This window comes from Cuculus canorus, chromosome Z, assembly GCF_017976375.1.
Source record: "Cuculus canorus isolate bCucCan1 chromosome Z, bCucCan1.pri, whole genome shotgun sequence".
NCBI lineage: Eukaryota > Metazoa > Chordata > Aves > Cuculiformes > Cuculidae > Cuculus > Cuculus canorus.
Window position 1 is genome coordinate 49922914 of NC_071441.1, and position 20887 is coordinate 49943800.

Here is a 20887-nt window from a genome sequence, read left to right on the forward strand (position 1 = left end):
TTTAGGACTGATAAAGAACAAATCATGCTAACTCCAGAACTGGCAACTACAGCGGAAAAATTACCAGAGAAAAATAATTAGGGCTATCACTTCTACAGATTTCAGCTTCTCTGTTAGATTTCTTTGTCACTTTGTACGAAATCTGAAAACAGGTCTACAACTTTGGTTACAGCAAGTTTTACCATTGCAAATCTTGACTCCAGATTTGACTTGATTTTTGTGATGAAGACAGGAAATGTTTTCTATTTCCATGAGTAATAATGCAGCATATGTTACAGAACTCTAATGTCAAGTTACACCTCTATTCTTCTTTCCCGATGTACTTGCCATTCACATAGTCATGAAGTGACTGGTTTTGTGCAACTGGAGTTTCAGGTACACTTATACAATTTGCAAGCTAGGCAATTATTTGTTTGAATTAATATGTATTTATCAAAAAAAAGGAGCCACACCTGATCCAAAGATGCATTCAACTGAAAACAAATACATAAAATCCTAAAAAGGAAGAAACAATTTTGTTAAATTTAAGATTCATTTTGATTGGCCAAATCTTACCTTAAATATGTATCCAATTACCTGTTCTAAGCCCTGAAATTTGGCATAAACTCACTTACATTAATGAAGACATACTAAATACCAAAAATTGTGAATCCACCTGGAAAATTCTGGGCTAAATGACCTTTTAAAGCTGGAATGTGAGGGCGAAAATGAAGCTGCTTTTGTGTGGGAGAATAAATACAAATTTAGCAGCTTAACCTTATGCATCTGAATTTGTGAATTCTGGCCTTAGGCTATAGCAGCACAAGATGAGCAGTTTCTCCTTGAAAAGTTGAAAGTAGATGATTACAAAATCCCATGGGTCTGTGTTAGCTTTGCTGTTTTCTCTGTTTCTTCAGGATCTCAAACCCTCTCATTGTTATAGAAACAGGTATACAAATTGGCATATAACAGTCATTCAGTAAAATCAGTTTTGCAATAAATTAGTCTTATCCAAGGAAATAATTTAAGTAATCCAAAAGGGCATTAACCAGAAAGTTTTCCTGCAAAATTACAGACTACCTTAGGCACTCTTTCTAAAAGCATATTCCCCTCTCACTTAAAAACTGAAATAGGCATTAATCAAAAAACCTGCTAAAAAACACTTTTTAATGAAAGCCAAATATTGCTATATTTTTCTCTAAATCCAGAGTTCTTAGGGATAGTCTTCTAAACACAATAGTTAACACTTTTTAGCTAGATTTAAAGTGTTATGCTGTGAATTGGATAAAGTTCAGTTGTTCCATGATCCTTTGGTGTTTATAAGAGATTTCAGCATATGAATCTGCAAAACCCCTTTTGAGGAAATATTTTTTGTCACAAATCAAAATGTTTCAGTATGCAAGGATGAGTCCTGTCTCCTTTCACCTCATGATTACTCTGCATAGGCCTTTTCTCTTGCCTCACCTAAAGCGTTATTGCTAACAGCGGATTTTCTACCTGCACAGTATGAAGCTGAGATGCCTGTCTTAACACTAAAGACACTTAAGCAATAAAGTAACTGTGACGTTATTCGTTCTGTTGTGTTCATGCTGAAAAAGGTAAAAATCTAAAAAACACAGGAAGCACAACCGAGTCTTGTGCGTTTCCTGAGCATAGTCCTTTCCGTTGTGTCAAAACTATTTTCTCTCCCTGTAACAAGAAAATGTGACTGTCTGTTTATGGGATACACTAAAGTATTTTTTACTATAATGCCTATACTTTTAATTAGTTCTGGCTTGTGTGCAACTTGTTTTTCATATAAAACCCATCTACATCTGTCTTTCTATCACAGACACTACCCTTTTTGCATTACATAGAAAAGGCATGATCAGTTCTGGAGATGGAAGAAATGTAGATTTTTCCTTTAAAATTATCTTCAGCTCATTGTTTCCTTTATGGAGTTGATACTGAACTGCTGAGGAATTCCCAGATTCCTTATAGTTAGTTTTATTAAAAGATGTATTCTACTTCTGTAGGGTTTTTACATTAATAATTAAGACAAATGCAGTAGTAAGTCCCCAAGAAGGACCACTTGTCAAATAATTTAATATTATCTATTCTGAAGCTTTCAGCTGAATCCAATTAATATTGCTGTGCGAGAATGGAGGACCTTCAGCTGATGCTTTTCAAATCCGTCAAAAAATGTAATGAGTACTTGTATCCGTATTATGTCTCAGCCAAGCCCGTCTTTCTGATATGAAGGAGGACAGGATCTTTGCCAGTGATAAAAAGCCATGTTTCACATCTAAGTTATTAATCCTCTGCTATAATTCATTGCATATAATTGGTTTCTTAATTGTATCTTCTCAAAAATCTGATCAATGTTCAGCAACCTCTTCCTGGTGAGAACAGAACAGTACAGTCTCCTGTTAAACATGTTTGCCTTTTCCGGGTGTTATCAGGATTTCAGCAATGAACTCATTGAGACACACCATCAAAGTGCAACTAAGAGAAGAATGGGATGGTTCATTTCATGAAGCATTTGTCATGCTTAAAGGAAACCAGTGCCACTTTATCTGCAATAGTGAAATTTTACTAGCATAGATTGGTAGTTTCCAAAGTCTTTTGCAGCCTCCAAGTGGGGATGTGCATCTCTGTATAGTGAAGAGATGTACTGGCAGCAGGCTGGATTTTCTTAGCTACTTTTTGAGAATCCCTGTCTCTATTTCCTCACACATCAGCAATATGCAGGTTGAAATCCATTGGCTTCTCAAATAAGTGAAGAAGGTGTAAAAATGATTAAAAATGTTCAGAAGAAGGAGGATGGTACAATGCCTAATAAATTTATTTCAGGCTCTTTGTTCTGCTGCAGAACTGTACCCAATCAGCAAACCTCAAATTTTTGAACGTATGTAGAGGAACAGCTGCAATTATACAAAGGCATTTGAATACCTTGAAAAAGTGTCCATCTGTGCATTTGCACTTTCTGCATAGAAAAAGAACTCATTGCTTTTTAAAAAAGAGAAGGAAAGAGGTAAAAGTAGTACGAATATAAACACATGAAACTCATGAAAGATCAAACAGTAGGTTTCAGTTCATGAATGTACTATAAATCTGCTTGGGTATCTTGCTTACCTTGAAGTCAAATATGCCAGTGGAAAGTACTGGCTCTTGTATGTAGCCATTATTAGCTTGTGCAACCACTTGATATATCTTGGTAAACTTTGCCACTTCCTTGGTAAGTTTGTTATCTTAGTTCATATTAAAATACATGTAAACTATGAGATTGTTTAAAATGACACTAATATATATTACATTTTGAATAATAGTTTAGACCTCATGTGATTTCAGTTTTCTGTATACCTCTCAAACAAACAAATTTGTGTATTTAAGTAATTACAAATGCCAGTTTGGTGTCCACCATTATATAGTGGTTATATTTTGCATATATAGTTGCTGAGTTTAATTTAGAAGGCAGCATTGAGTGACCACTGCTTCCATACTGTTGAAATGCAGACACAGATAACTGTGTAGATATGTCTAAATGTATAGATGTTTTATACATGGTTGTAATTTTTTATATTTTATCAGGATGGGCCCTCAGTTCATTGTCTCACCTCTAACTTTCCTGGACACCATCAAAGGAGCTGAAATACGACGATAATGTTGAAGCTACTTTGGAGAAAGGATAAGGATAAAGGAAGAAGATTGTCTGAGGAAGACTAATGCAGAGTAAAATGATTTATATGTCATCCTGGTTGCAAAGCAAACTTTATCAAATGGCCTCATTTAATAAGCATTGTTTTCCTTTTCAAATTGTGTCTTCGCTATGTGTAATATTTTTATGTATTCATTAGTATGATTTATAGCAGAGCTTTCTTTCCTGCTGCACTCCTACATGAGCAGGCAATTGCTCACATCCTGATCTATAATTTTAATGCAGAGGAAAAGAAATATCTTGCAGAATCAGAGAACGAACATTTTGAGGACAGTATCTCAGCTGATCTAAGAAATGGGTACTTCAGTGAGCAGTTACTTGAAACTCAATTGAAGATACCTCAGTAGCTAAAAAGACATGTTCTTAGATTACAGAAAGGACACTAGATGAAAGCAAAAAGTTGAAGAGCCACTTAAGTGATCTCTTTGTGAATGATACAGTAAAACCTTTCTTAAACTGAAACTGAAGCCCTTTGCCCTGCTCAGGGCCAAGCTGGAACTTGGCTTTCTGACAGCAGAGGCACAGTTACCTCTTTCAAAGTCAGAAATGGGACTGGAAGTACACACAGTATCTGTTCAAGAAAATTAGGAACATGCTTTTCACTCCAGCCAGGCTGACCAGCACTTTCTGTCACTCAGTTTATCTGATATCAGCCTTTGCTACTGATGCAACACAGTAGGTCTAACTTTTGCTGAATTTAGCATCTTATGTAACCATTTCATCCACCAAAAACATATTGTGAGACAGTTTGCATCTGTATTGTACTAGTGTAATTAACTATCCAGAATGCACAGGAGCACCAGAAAAAATAAACACATACCAAAGAAGCACAGTAACATAGTGTACAGAACATCATTTATGCAACAGACATCCATTAAAGTCAATAATGTGCAAATGAATGCAAGATAATTCTGTTTCTCTGAAGTCCTGCAAAAAAATCTGGCTTTGAAGGAGAGTTAAGAAGCTTGTTTTAGCTGTTCTCTATTTTATTTTAGTTCTCGTCCTCTGAAATAATAGTTAAGTTTTTTATTGAGTTCAATGACATTAGTAGGAGATATTGACATGCTGAAAACTCAGTATGAGTCAGTGCAAGAAGAACTGCTCAGATGGCTGCAAAAGGGGCCTGCTTCTTTGTAATCCAAGAGTCTTCATTGCATAATGAATGATGTCCCATCTGTTCCCTGAAGCAGAGCTAAACTTCGTGGCCTTCCATGTGCTGACACTTTCAGGGTAGGAGTTTAGCAAGGAATTATGCACAAACAATGCTATTTAAGTCACAGTTGGAAATGGTTAGATAGCTCTATCATCTGTGTAAAAACAGAATCATAAAGTGTTCATAATCAAGAATCAACGTGTAAAATATCAGATCTGAAATTCTTCTGCAACTGGGGCTGCTTGTCGGCTTTTAGCCTGCAGGATAGTACTTTGCATTTTTTTAAGATTTTACCTCTGAGCCAGGACAAATGAAAAAATTGAAAATAAAAAAACAGAACCTCTGCAGTATTGAGTCAAGCAAAGAGCTGTAAAAATAAACAAACAAAAGGAATTGTAGGAGTTTGAGCATCATTAAATCCTGTAGGTATAATTTTAACTGACAATTCTGAAGAAGTCCTTTTGTGACATTGGGAACACTTACTAGACACATGTGGGTTTTTTCTGTATGTTTTTTTTTGACTACAAATTGATCTTTAATAGGCCATTGTTGATAAGAATCTTGAGCCCTTGTGCAGCTACAGCAAGACTATCAGCCTAGCATCAAAGACTGTAAATGTGTTGTGACTTCTTTTTGACTGCAGTGGAGGGCTCGTTATGAGAGACGACCTTTGAGCCTTGCAAAATTTAGTGAATGCAACAATAGAAGTTTTGCTGAACAATTTGGAATTTGATAGGACCTCTTCTCCTATTCTTCCCTCTAAAGCTTACATAAGTATAATATCAAACAATTTAGAAACTCCACAGGCAGGCCTCTGCCAAAGGCAGGAATGTCAAATTTTGTCCAGAATGCCAAGACTTGTGGTTAATACAGTGATTTCTATGCCACTTCACCAGACTCTTAAGATGAGACTCTTTCCGCATCAAAAGCAGACTCGAGCCTCTCTAAATCTTGTTCAGAGGAGTCAGGTTCTCCTGTTGCCTGATGTTTGAGGAAAGAGAAGGGGAAAGAATAGGGTAATATGCAAGATTGTTAAATATAAGTAATGACAAAGTAGTGCCATCTCACCTGGCAAAATATGGATGAGTCTAACAGAGGCCATCACTTCTACCTCCCTCTTTTTTTTTGCAGGCTCAAGATCAGCCTTTGGTAGTTAAACCATATAAAATCATTCCTAAGTACAGCACAGCTGTACAAGTCCATGGTTTTTGCTGTGAACACCTTCATTCTTCAACTTCTGATACCTAATATATACTCATGCACTCACAGAACCTGTGATGTTATAGAGAGTCTAGTTTTAGGGGAGGCATCAAACGGCAAGAGCAGATGAGTTTCTGGGACAAAAATAATTTTTTTTCGTGGAAATGCATTCAGAAAGAAGGCAAAAATAGTGTTAACATTATATCTCATTGTTTTGTGAGTGTTCTAGACAGACAAACAACACCATGGCTTAGAAAGAACTTTTCAGTAGTTACAGATAAACCCATCTATATTTAGACAAGAAGTGCTTAAAGAATTTTGTTAATGTTTTAAACAGCAAGAGTCTCTATTGTTCTTACTTGGGCTGCATCTTATTTCCCAAATGCTGGTTCATGTATTAAATTTGATTCAATTGATCCCCATGATCACTTCTCCTTGACACTCTATTTTGATCTTTCAGCAACTGAAGGGCACCTAAATATGGAAGGATTTTCTTATGCGTAGTCATTCTTTTCTTATTCAGTCATTCATTTGTACTATTCTTTTAGTCTTTCCTTTCAAAATCAGAAGCTTAGTAAAAAAAAATAGCTCAGTGCAGCCTGATGCCAGGAAAACTGCACCTGTTTTTGCTTTCGATTCTTGTGCTTTGATGAAGAGGAAAGGAACAGAATTACTATGCACTCTATCTCTGGTTAAACAGATGATGAAGGCCTAAAATAGTCTGCCAGTCAGAAAAGTAGCTACTGTAACAAAGCTGCAGAAACAGGTTATAGATGTGGATCATATGGAGTAATGAGCATGACAAGAAAGTTGTTTCTTCTAGGGTGCAAAGATTAAGTCATTCACAAGAGTTCAGTGATTCTGCATAGCTTAGGCCATCAGTGCCTGAAACCAGGACTAAATGTTGTCAAATATCTAGAAAACACAGCTTTCAAATGATGTCTCAAGTTGTCAGAAGCCTTATTTCTGTAATTCTGTGGTTTAAGTAATGTTATGGTTTATTTTAAAAATAATTTAAGGTTCTCCTGTTTGTCAATTTGCACCAAAGGTTTCAAATTAAAGTGATTATCTAAGACAACCTTCCAGGTTTTTCTTCCATAATACATGTTAGCACGTAACTAGATTTTCATGACGAATGAGTAAGTTGTTGAAACTGTGAGGCAATACAAAGATACTCCCCAGTAAAAGCCGTATAAATTATATGTATGGTTTTTATGATGATAGGTGACACAATATTAATAAATATGGAGATTTGAAAGTGCTGGGTGTTAGGTAAAATTAAATTTATAAGCCTACAACTTTGTTCAAGTCTTCATAACAGCTAAATATGGCTACATAAAGGTTTTTCTCAGAAAAAAGAGCATAAACCAATCATAATTAATTCACAAGTGTTAACAAGTTCTGCTATATTATTTTGATAGTTTTCACCTGGGACAATCCTCATAGGGCTTCAGTGGATCTTTGTTTTTCCAATTAAACTGTGGCAATCCAGACAGTCTGGATAGTCTCAGCTCAGAGTGGTAAGTGGTAACAGGCTGAGAAATGAGCAATAGGCACATCATTTCATCCTTCAGCACTAGTCAGTATTTAGGCTTTTATGAACATCAAGAAGACATGGTTGCATATGTCATGAAGAACTTAATAACAGATGACTATTAATACATGGCTCCATGGCTGGTGTCACAACAATAACTTTAGTTCTTTTGGTAATGAGATGGCCTACATGGCACAGGGGTTACAGGCTTCAGATGGAAGCCACATTTCTCAGAGGGGGAGGGGGATCTCTGCCTGGGAACTTGAGGGGCTTGTAGATAGGGCTTTAAACTAGATACAAAGGGGTAGGGAGTTAACACCGAGCTAGTCCTTAACAAGAAGTGGAAGGACGGGTGTCAGGGGTCAGGTGTTGGGGAGGAGACTTCTTCAAAACACCTTGTAGGCAAAAGAAGGTCCACTGGGAAGGTGATGCAACTAGCAGCCCAGCTGAAGTGCCTTTACACTAGTGCATGAAACATGAGTAACAAACAAGAGGAGCTAGAAGCTACTGTGCTACTTGAAAGCTATGATGTGGTTGCCATCACAGAAACGTGATGGGATGAGTCCCATGGCTGGAATGTGGCTATTGATGGCTACAGGCTTTTCAGAAGGGACAGACCAGGAAGGAGGGGTGGAGGCGTTGCCCCGTATCTCAGGAAAGGGATAGAATGTGAAGAGCTGTCATTGAAGAGTAGCCATGAACAGGTTGAAATCTTGTGGGTAACAATTAAAGATGGAAGAAACAGTGGGAACCTTGTGGTTGGTTGTATACTACAGGCCACCTGGAGAAGAGAAGGCTCAGAGGAGATTTTATAGTGACCTTCCAGTACCTGAAGGGGGCCTACAGGGAAGATGGAGAGCTATTTGTAAAGGCTTGTGGGGATAGGACCAGGGAGCATGGGTATAAACTGGAGAGGGGCAGATTTAGACTGGACATTAGGAAGAATTCCTTTACCATGACAGTGGTGAGACACTGGAACAGGTTGCCCCATCCCTGGAGGTGTTCAAGGCCAGGTTGGATGGGGCCTTGGGCAACCTGATCTAGTGGGATGTCCCTGCCTATGGCAGGAGGTTTGGAACTAGGTGCTCTTTAAGGTCCCTTCCAACCCTAACTATATGATACTAACATATACTATGATACTATACTATGACAGAAATCCAATAGAAAAGCTGTGGTGGCAAATTCATGCGGTGCTAGGGAGACTTACTAGACAACTGTTGCAAACATCTTTACAGGTCAAAGTTTGTCTTTTATTTTATTAGAGAGGATCAGAGGAGTCTTCACAAAGCATTTTTAGTGCAATCATAGTCACAAGCTGTGTTTTTTGGCTCCAGTAACTTATTGATGGCATGAAAAGGAACAGTGAGCCAGTTCTTCTTCGAGGATGTTATGTGGTAATGATAAACTGCTTACTCCTTCAGGAGAACAGTGCATTTATGCAGAACAGATAATTTTCATGCAGTTGAAAAAATACTATGAAAACCCCTTGGAGACTGGCAGCTGACTACCATAGAGAGGAATGGGTTTTTTGCTCTGTTTGCCAGCCATTCTAGGCTATCAGCCTAACAACTCTCTCCGTGCCTTGTAACAGCTCTATGTAGACCCATTCAGAATCCTTGATCACACCAGAAAGAGAATAAAGAGCCCTCCATGCTCATGCAAGGGGGAAAGAAACCAAAGCATCTGCTTCTGTGAAAGCAAATCTATATAGCTGCTAACACTTTACAGCAGCATCAGTGATGACATGAATACTAGAAGTTTCAATACCATTTCTCATTTCAATGCTCTTTTTCATTAGTCAGCAATAGAATAACATCGTGTAAACTGCAGCTGTTTTGGGTCAGGGGAGAGAGTAGATAGCTATCAAAGTATTGAAGTTTAGGGTGAGCTAAAAACCCTCAGAAAAATGTGGCACTCCTTTGAAGCTGTTGAGAAATGGTTTGTTGGAATCCAGCCACACCATTAGGTTTATAGTTCTGCTATAAAAAAGTGTGTGTGTTGAAATAGGATAATGAGGAGTAAGCTAGGTTCATCCAAAAGCGGGCTTTCCTTCCAGGCAATGCAAGATTGGGCAATTAAAGAAAAGAGCCTCTCTGAACAATATGGAGGAAAAGGAAGTTGTAACACAACCCTCCACCACTTCCCATGCTCCCAGGTGGCTGCACTGGCAAAGCTTGTGCAAGGAGCACAAACTGAAGCTTTCCAAGGTTCTATGGTATTTCTGTACTGGATTCCTATGAAGTGACCCAAGGCTAAATGAACTGGGAAATGCTACATGCACATCTAAGTGAAGCCCAGTACTACAAGAAGGAAAAAAAAAATTATTATTAAATCACAGGGCATTTTTTGTAGTCTTGCATTGCTTGCTGAACTTAGTGAAGGATAATAGGCTCTCACGTGGCTTACTGAGGAAGAAAATGTGGTGTATGCAACTGTGGATGAACTTATGCCAAGCAGAACTCCAAGGGGGAGCACCTCTCACTTGTCTCTTGGATCTGTGCAACAAGCACTCAGGGAACACACAAAATTCCCCTGTCAGAGCTTTTATCCATTCCAGTGTACTGCAGCCAGGGAAGAAATGGGCAGCCTTCCTTCATGGCCTGGCCACTCAGTGATATACAGTCAGTCAGTTGTGACTGAGCAGATGAAAAAGTCTTAGATGCCACCTCTTACATGAATATGGAATTTCACAAAACTGCATGGACAGTTTTTTCCGGATACTTTATATGCTCTTGGATTACTTGATTTACCTGCATGTTTCTCTATTTCTTAGCATACCTCAGTGGCTGTAAGGAAAGGCTGATGTTCACAGGCATCACAGTGAGCACAAGTGAGCGAAGGTGACTGGGTACCCTGATCCTGTAATTTCAGACAACAGTCAATAACTGGGGGTTGGAACTAGATGATCTTTAAGGTCCCTTCCAACCCTAACTATTCTGTGATTCTATGATTCTAACATTATGTGCACTGATGTCCAAATGAAGAACACTGGGAAGAATTCATGCAATGACTATAAGTGCACCAATAATTTTTTCTGTAATTGAATTGTGTCCAGGCCATTCTACACCATGAAAATCCAAATAGTCCATGAGTGCTAAATAAATTTCTGTAGCATTTGCACAAATAAATCCATCATACGTGGTGAGGAAATACAAAGTCATAAGTGAACTGTTTGTCTGGTCCATCTGAAAAATCTCTTTGCTAAAAAGACACTAACACAGACAGTGGGTAGTACTTGTAGTCCTAGAATACTTGTTTGCTGGTTAAACTATAAAATTAAATGTAAATGAAGCTGTAATATATAATAGTTTTACTTCAGGTCATGGACAGCTGCCTACTCTTTATTGTTGGATTGATGGAAGTAATGATGTAGTCTGAGATCTGAAGAGCAGAAAATTGGCCTTGTGCTACACTGTGTAGTTCAGCAGCTTACAAAATTTCACACAGACTGAGAGCGAGGAAAACTTGCACAAGGTAAACTTCCCTAAGCTTTCATGCATCTAATCTAAGAATGGATGTCAAAAAACAACAGAAAACCAACTGGCTTTCTTTGCCAGAGAATGAACAGTTTCCAGGTGGGCTGTGTTTTTGCCATGAACATTATTCTATTTCCTTTTCTTACAGTAAATATAACACTTCATAAAAAAAAAAAAAATTCTGAAAATCAGATGTTAACGGCACTTAACATTTTCTGTTATACTCGCACTGATCAGATGTTGTATAAAGATGACGGCAAAGAAGTAATTTCCTGTAGGTGGTGTGCAAGAGGTGTAAAAGTGTATGTGCAGCATACGAGGTGTCAGTGCAAGACTGCACATTTCCCCTGCAGTATAGGTACAGAAAACCCTATGAGGGTTTTGGAAAAGGTTTTAAAAGTCTTTCTTAGTGAAGAAGAGACCCTGGAAAAGGTGAGCCAGAGAACTACCCTGGTGCCACTACTGTGTTGGGGTCGTTGTTGCCATTGATGCTGTATCTCCAGGAAAATGGGTGTCATCACTGGTTGTGGAGAGTGAGGCAATGAGGTTATATTCAAAGAATTTGGATCTTGAACCTCACATTTCTTCCTCGTGCATGGGTGTGATGACAACTGGCCAGAAAAGGCCTAGTGAAGGATGAGAAAGAAGTTTTGAGGTTATTGATTCTCAAAGGAAAAGCCTTCTGGCTGTGACACTTAGCCCTGGGGATAGGGACTAGAAAAGACTCCTCTTTAGTTTAGTGTTCAAGTTTGTGATTGCCAAACATGTACTTCTTCCCTCTCCTTATTTTTTCTTTTTTTTTTCTTTTTTTTTTCTTCCTCTTCCCCCCCCCCCCCCCCCCCCCCCCGTACTTTTCTGTCTCTAAGCAGCAAAAAGGATGCAATCTGCTGGTTAGATCAGGAGAATTATATACAAGTCCCATTAGCAATCTATTTAATTTGGAAAACATCCATAATGGAGTTAAACAGAAAAAGAATATTTAAGCAGTAACAGAAATGCAAGCGAAAAGATCCTTAATGGATATTTTCCAAATGATTTGCTAGGAGTTTCATACTGATATTGAAAATTCTCTGTGAATGTACCATTTGCTACAGAACTCATATTTTCCATGACACAGAAAAATAAGAACCACTGCTGCAAAATATAAGTAAACCATTCTGATGTGTTCATGGGCTCTATCTGCATACATGATGTCTGCACTACTACAAATTAAACGTAACATAGTACATTTTAGTCTGCTGTTTATACATCCCTGTGGGGTTTTCGGACATAATTTACTTTCAGTGATTTACATTAGACAGGAGACCAACTGTAGTTTTCTTTTGTGTTGTGCCTATTCTAACTCATAATTGAGAACAAACTGACATGACTACATTCAAAGGACTTAGTTATGGGATCAAAGAGAGATCATGGAAACAATGTTTACCTGCTGGGATTATGTGCAAGGTGCAATACAGTGCAAGAGTAAACTTCATTAGAAGTTCCCAGAATGCTGATGGACTTTTTGGCAGTTTATCGTGGCAGTTATAATCATACATTGTAGCTTGAACAATTATCTACCAAAAAAAGAAAAAAAACCCACCAGAATTACACAGGCTTTGTAGTTTTGTTTTGGTTTTTTTTTTTTTTTAAAGTGTCCATGTCCTCTCAATATCACTGGTAATCCTATGCAGTAAGAGTCTTCTGCATAGACCTGTTAGTAAACATTTCAAGACCTGTTAGTAAACATTGTCTTGAAATGTGTTACTGAGTAAGGAAGGTTTTCTCTGAATAGAATGTCTTGGAGCAACCATCTAAAAATTAAGAACAGATGCATTGAACTAGCATAACATTTCTGAGACAAATTAGCTCTCATTCTAGTCTTCCTGAGGTGTACTCAATTGTTTCTCCTGTCACCCTCCCAGGCTGCTAAAATATGCTAGTTACTATAAAATACACAAGAGGAATGACCAAATGACAATGTGGTGCAATGATGAAAGTCAACTACAAGGAAAGAATGAAGAAGAGACTTTAGGTTAACATAATTAAGATTTGCTTTATTAGTTTTGTTTAGTTACATTTTTTTTCATAGTTTTCTGTGTTGCTAATTAAAGCACCTCCGAAAATTCAAATGCAGGGAGCAGAATCTCTTTAGCAATCCAAGATTTTTAGGATGAGTTCAGTAGGTTGGAAAAAATGTAAAGCTGTCAGGAGGAAATTTATCCAAAATGAAAAAAAAAAAAACAGCCCACAAACCCACCAAATAATGAAGAGGCCTGTCAACACATCAGATATCTTCCCATAAGAAGGAATGCAAATCAGAACCAGGAATTAACAGCTATGCAAATCAATGGACGAGGCCTGAATTTTCAGTAGCCACTGACTAATGAATAGCCCCATGCTAGCAAAGCATGTAAGCACCACCTGTTTGACTGTTACCGAACCAGAAAATCATCTGGTCTTAGGGGTGAAACTCTACAGGGTACTGTAGAGCCATTCAGCAGTAAAATGACATCCAGGAGATTAAGTGAAAGACCTATATGATAGGTAATATACTGTAGGTCCAAAGCACCCTGAAAAATCTGGAATATTTGGTTTGGAAATCAATGGTTCTTTTCTTTAATCACTAACTATTACTTCTGAAGCAACATTAAAAATTATAAAAAAAGTTTAAAGGAAGAGTGGAAGAAGGAAACAGTGTGTCAAACCTGCCATTCTTATTTATTAATTAGTAATGCTGATTTTCCTTTCCAATTACATTCTGCAAAATGTTTTGGTTTTAGGGCAAATCAGAGAATGAATTTAAAAGGGAAGAAATCTGCAACAGGACATTATTTAACCATAAATGAAGATTTTTAAACAGGAATTTGTTGGACAAACACTTCTATAAATTCCAAAGCCTTAGCTGGAGATTTGGATACAAAATGAGAGAAAAGTTAGTGGCAGAATGTCCAAGAAGCAGAGTTAGAGCCCCAGCCCTTCAATACCTTCACTTTGAGACCACTGAAAAAAGGATTAAGGTTTAAATGATTCAATACATGAGAAACTGTGAATTTTAATATCCTATGTCTCATGTTTCATGTCCGTGTAGATTTCACCCTTTTGCAATGAAATCAGCAACGGGATACATGTCGAGACCTTTGCACAGAGCAATGAGAAAAAAATTCGGAGGATATAAGCTAACAATGCATGTAACAGAGCAAAGTGTTCAGAAAAATTTCATTGGTGAAGGATTCAGTGCGGGCCTTGGAGAAGGTTTCATCTTACAGACTAGTCTTCAGAAGACTAAACTTGTAGTAGAAAATGAACCTGAATTACGCTTCAAAATTAGAGATTTAGTTGTTTTTTTCCCCCCAAGTAATCACACACTTCTAGAAGCTTAAATGCAAGTTGCATTGTTATTATGCAAATAATATGCATTTATATTAGTAAATGAAGTGGTATTGATATCTGAGAACATAACAGTAAGCATTAAGGAAACATCTGTATGTTTCTAAGTCAATCTCACATCAGTCTTGCAAGGTGGTCATCACCCAGCATATGAATATTTTAATATGTACTACATACTAGTTCTACATAGCTAGAGGACCAAGCTAGCAAAACCCACCAAGATTACTACAGGGTTTGATACTCATTGTCCAAGAAGTAATTAGAGGTCAAAGTACACTAAGATTAGAAAACTCTGAAATGTTATGTTTGCTCTATTGTGGCAAATCTCATGTCCTATATACCCCATATAAGGCTTCTGTCTCCTCAGTCATTCACCTGTGTTGCTCTAAAAGGACTGGGAAAAGGGTGTTCAAATGGGCACCACATGTTGTTGTATGAATAACTCCTGACATCTTCATGAACCTTACTTCTGGAGAAAGAATTTCTTTGTAACAGCCCAGAGTTAGCTTTTACTTGCTCAAAACCGTGTTGCAGAATGTGTGAATCCTTGTAGGTCTTCTATGGATCTTCATATACTGTGGTGCCTGCTGTTTACACTACATTTATTGCAGAAGGACACACATATTTAAATAGTGCTTTATTTTGAACTCACTGCCAAAGTATTTCCTTCCTCCATTATAAACAGAAAATAAGGCTTCTTTGAAATAATGATTAAATAGCACTTTAATATTCCAGTACAAACCTGCTGTCTGCAGAGAGGCAGAATTGCAGTAATAGAATATTAAATTCAGTTGGTAATTTTACTACATTCCTAGAGAGACTTAAAATAAAGATGTCAGACAAAGAATAAAAGATTTATGGGAGGATTCCCTGGCAGAATAGTGTAAAGCTGAGAAAAAAAAAAATAAAAAAAATGCAAATCGTAGTTGAAAGGTAGTTTCTCCACCAAATATTTGGAAACTAGGGACTTGAAAAATTGTCATGTATATAGCCTTCTTCCTCAGTATCTTCAACAAAGGAGCATTTTGGTTTTTGAGAGCAGCAAAATACGTGTCCTCTTTTCCCATGACTTGGGTCTGCTGTCTCTACACACCTACAATTCCTCTTGAACTCGGTCATACATTGTCTGAAATCCAGGCAGATATCCCAGTGCCTGAAGTCCCACGCCTGCCCTACTGCTTTCCACTGCTAAGCAATATCCTGAGATAAGTAATATTCTTTACCTGCCAGCTGTGAAGAATGATGAATATGTCAATGCTTTTTTCAAGATGTACATGTGCTGGATGATCAGTGGGCTAACCTTAGCCTGCAGCTTTTGCTGTAGATAAGAAATGATTTTTTCTTCTCTGTATAGCCACTGATTTTATCAAGACCTAGATGAGCTCTTTCTCTGATATTTTTTCATGCCTTGGTTGATTGAAATCTGCACAACAACAGTTGGTAAGTTTTCAGGGAACTGACATACCAATCTAATCATAATAGCTTTGTCTATATAGGAAAGTAGACTGGAGCATGAAAGTAGGAATTAAAGGATTAGAAATTATCAGGATTGAATCAGAAGGAATTTTGAGGAATCTCGATTCTGAGTAGCTGCATGTTCTTTATTATATAATTGTTTCTTTAGCTTTATGCAATTTTCCTCTCAGACCTCTGATTAGCCTAATTATTGCTATCTGCAACTTTTCTGATTGTAACTGTTTCTTTTTAAAATGCAAATAATCCGAATTGGATACCATATTCTAGGTGTGATTTTGTATAATGGTTTGAATATTGCACTCACCCTCTCTTTCTTCCTTACTGCTCAAAAGCATGTTCACCACTGGCTGTGAGTGAGATTGCAGGAAGAGACTAAAAAGTGTGTATGCTTTGTAATGTTGCAATCATTTATCTTCACAAGACAACCATCACTGGTACAGCCCTGGGTATATTAAGGCCAACATTATTCTACCTACATAGAGCAAACCATCCTCTGCTTAAATTAGGCAGAGACAGTGACAACAGTAATCTCACACAATATATCAAGTGCCATCAAAATCATAAATCTGAACATATCTCAAAAGCATCTGGTAGCTTACAACGTACCTGTTGCATGCAAGGTGAGGAAAAATTTCTGTCATATTTTTAGGTAAGGGAGACATGCTTAGAAACATAAAAACAATGACCTAGTCTCAGTCTTCGAGTCTATCTGAATAGGAGGGAGCTGTTCTGTTCCAGTAAGTTGTGTAAACACATTGGACTCCATTTCAATATCCAGAACAGAGGCTACACTTGCAAAAATCTTGACCACCGATGAAGGAGAACAGCAGAGTATTTGTATAACGTTCTTAAGTAAAGTCTAGTTCATAAGTTGATACATGTTATATTAATATTTCCATGTAAATCCTTTTGAAAAAGCATCTTATTCTTCTGTGTGTAATTCAGTTTCATGTCAAAATTCAGGTTTTCCACCGAAGACTGGCTCTTCCTGAGGAGACAAATAGTGACCTACCACTATGCATTGAATTCAGACAGCCAGATTCCATTAGTGAAAGGGGAAAGAAAGGTCAGATACCACATCAGTGTAGATAATAGGCATTTGTAGCATAAAATACTAATGATATAATATCTATTTTTTTTCAGTTGCTGGCAGACCCTCACTAAAATAAACAGAGACTAGAGCTATACACACACTTGATTTTCCCTGCTTCCTGTTACCCAGGACAGAGTCTGAATTTCCTTGAGAACCGCTAATGACTTCTCTAGTAAATTTTGACTCTAGTGTTTACCACAGTACTCAAGACTGAAAAAAATAACTGGAAAGATCCATCAAGGCTGGGACCACTGAACCCAAAGCAACATTAATTTGCAAACAGGTAGCAGTCATTATTTGTGTTGGGACAGAATGATGGGTGAAACAAAGATTACAGAGCAGGACTACCTCAAAGCAGCTGCTAACAGCAGAGAAGCAGCCCACGATTAGCTTTATTTCTGAATCTAGTGAAAAATCTAGTAACAACTTCTTAAACTTTTTGCCAGGCATTCTGTATTCCCCTTGGATCCATCAGCTTCCCTCTGTCCTGTACTTTATTCCGAGTTGAAATAATCCAGTGTGAAAAGAAGCCAGGTTTCTTCCTGCAGTTGTTTTCATTAGGACTTGAATCAACCATCAGTCGCCAAAGTGTAAACATAGTCCTTTTAACACTTCTGTACCCGAACTTGCAACCAAAAAGATGTGGAGATAACCAAAGTCTCGTAAAAGATTTCAGTTTGCCTTGATAAGAACCTAAGCCTCCATGCTTAAATACACAGCTCCCTGCTTGTTGCCTCGCAGTACACCAACTCACAGCCACGCTGGCTGAAGCAGATCCAAAGTTACAAAGGCTAAATGGGAAGGTTTGCCCAGCCATGCCTAAGGTGAGTTGGCTAGGAGATTGTAACAGTAAAGATCAGATGGCTTTGATCATCAGTCTCAAGTGTTTCTGTGTTAATTGGATGCTTCTCTGCCAAATCAGGGATCCCAATACTTTGACAATCATGGGATGAAAAAGCATGATCATGCAATTTTCCTTTGTCGGAGGAATTACGGGACATACAGCCCCCACGTGATGAAACGGAGAGCTGATAAATTAGCAAAGGACTGACCAAAGACATGGTTCTTTGTTTATAGCAGAAATTCAGTTTTATTAACAACTGGCTTTAAGAAACTCTATAACAAAATAAGTATGCTTGTATATGTTCCTGTGTTTTATTTTCTGTTAAATTGGACTCTCATTTATGAATATTATGACCTGTGCATATGTCTTATTGGAAATTTGGACTTCAGTCTGTATACTGTCTATGCTAGAGATCCCGATGTATAGGCACCATTTGATTTAATATCCCCAAAGGAATTTCACTTTAGCAATTTTGCTGGATGTACATGTGGCTCTATTTGTAACTCATGCATTAGTTTAGCTGCACTGGACTGCTTAAACTCAGAAGAAACGAGAAAGAAAAACCCACAACAGTCATGAGTAGCAAAACTACCTTTTCTTTAAGAAGAATGTGGGGAATGGAAGGAAATACTACCCCCATGAGTATCACTGCTAAAGCAGTCAGTTATGTTTTTGTAGGTAAGACTTGGGCTACCAACAGTCCTAGCTGACCAGTAGAGTATCACAGAAAATGTGCATTTAGTGTGCTTTAGCCCTCTAATGCTCTTCTCTAGATGGTTTTAAAAGATAACTCAAGGCAGAAAAATAATTATCTTTATATTATTGATAAAGAACATGCCATGACTCCTTTCTTTTTTTCTGAAAATTCCTGTGGTCTTTTTACTTCATTTATGCTCAGAGTATTCAGCTTTATTGCATTAGTGAAAATCTGGGGTTTTAAAATACACTTCATCCACAATTGGGCAGCCCAGCTAACTCTTCATTACTTTTGCTAGCACTGGGAATCTTTGCTGTTCCTCTTCTGTGGAGGTGCAAAAAGAAGTTCTTAATGCACACCCCAGGGACCCAGAAACAATTACATTCCTCATATTGAATAAAGAAATTTAATATTACCATTTTAACTTTCCTCCTTAAAAGATTTCAAATCCTTCAAAACCAAAAGGGCTCTCTTATTCAGTGTGCTTACTGCATTCTAAGTTTTCTTCCTCTTTCTTACTCACAGAAAATCTTTCAAAGTTTTTAGGCAACTTGAGCCATTGTCTGGCATAGGGACACTGTTTATGCTTCATGTTTTTTGCTTAAATTCAGCTGATGGAGTTCCCATTTTGTAGCATAAACAAAGACAAACCGCCATTGTGCCAAAGGTTTGTTTTTTTTTCTCCTGGGTTCCTCCTGCAGTATCTGTCCTCTGTCTAGATGGAAAGGATGTTTTTTACCAGTTATCAGGAACTGAATAGAGCAGTGCAGTCTAGTGAAGCATCCCAACCCAGGACCTGTACAACGATGCATGTATTCTGCAATCCCTCGCATAATGTTTCTCATCACTGCATCCCAAGAGCCCAGGCAGAATTACTCAAACGCGGATTCACAGACTGTGAATAATACTGTGTTGTGCACATACTTTGTTATCCTCCCATTACATTTCTAAAGAACAAAATTTTGAGATACCAGTCCCTGTTCAAAGTATCCACAAAGTAAATTCAAATTTTGGATTTGCCCTTCGTGTTAAAGATGTTCTTAAAACCCCGAAGGGCAAATCCAAAATTTGAATTTACTTTGTGGGTTACAGGATATCCTGCTTCATCATGTCAGAGAAGAAAGACAGTGCCCATGGTAGAGATTATGATTCAGAACTACAATTCGGTGTTCATTCTAAAGGATAATATTAGATAAACCTCACAGAAAAAGGTAAGGAATTTTAAATGGCATAAATGTGAAAGAGAATATTATCAGCACTTGATCTCCGATAATCTATGCCCAAATAGCCTCAAAATATTATCAGCCCAACTATGCAAAAGGAAGACCTTCATATCTGTCAGCCAGCTGTCCCTGGACAACTTATAAGTGCCTTGCAGTTAACAAGCAGTCACTCATAGGCTAACCTGGATTGATTTCCCTTGTTCTGGTTAGCATTTGTCCTGTTGAATTTTCTCATGGTTTTGCTGTTATGATGTTTCATAGTCTATTAACACTCTTTCTAAAAAGATAGAAAAGGGCGAGCTTGCAGGCAGCCAACATGCCTGCTGCTGTGGTATATGCTACCAGTACTTCATTTTTTCTTGTCAGCAATTAAGTGACCGGTGCAATACTCCCAATAGTAAAAGCTTTTAAATCTGGGAAAGGAAGAATAAAATACATGGCACAAAGCAGCTGACTTCAATCTGTAATTAAGAACCATTTTAATAAACTCCCACTTATGCAGTTACTGTGCTTCCTAAGACAGAATAATATCATTACATCACCTTTTTCTACTGCTGGACTGTTTACTGCATTTTGTACTTTTTCAATTACTTGTTCCAATTCTGTAAAAAGCAGAATTTTCCTAGACACTGATACAGTATGTTTTACGTATGCCTTTGTGTAGACAGTTCCCTTTCAGCCCCCCAAAACCAGATTGCTCTACAAGTTGCTGCCATTTCAGTCCTTCTCCTGGGCCCTCATTATATCTTCTAATTAATCTGGAATTAGAAGCCTAATACTAGAGTGAAAATGCTCCCCATAGTATGTGAAATGTTGAAGGTGAACAAATGCATAATTTGAGTTCAGATATATTACAAGAAATGTGCTTTTTGGGAAAAGAGAAGGTAACTTTGTCCCAGCAGGCTTTATGACAGATCATGTTCTCTCAGTCTACAATACCCTATAATTAAAACTATCATTAGTGCTGCATGCTGATTTTACAACGAGATCATTGGCTTGGCCTAATCTTTAAAACACCAGCAACATCTTTAGGACTATTTGATTTGTATTCATCCTTAAACTGAACTTCTGAACTAAAAGTTTTCTGTATACACTTATACCAAAAAGGCAGATGAACATAGGTTAGAAGGGCACGTCAGGCAGCAC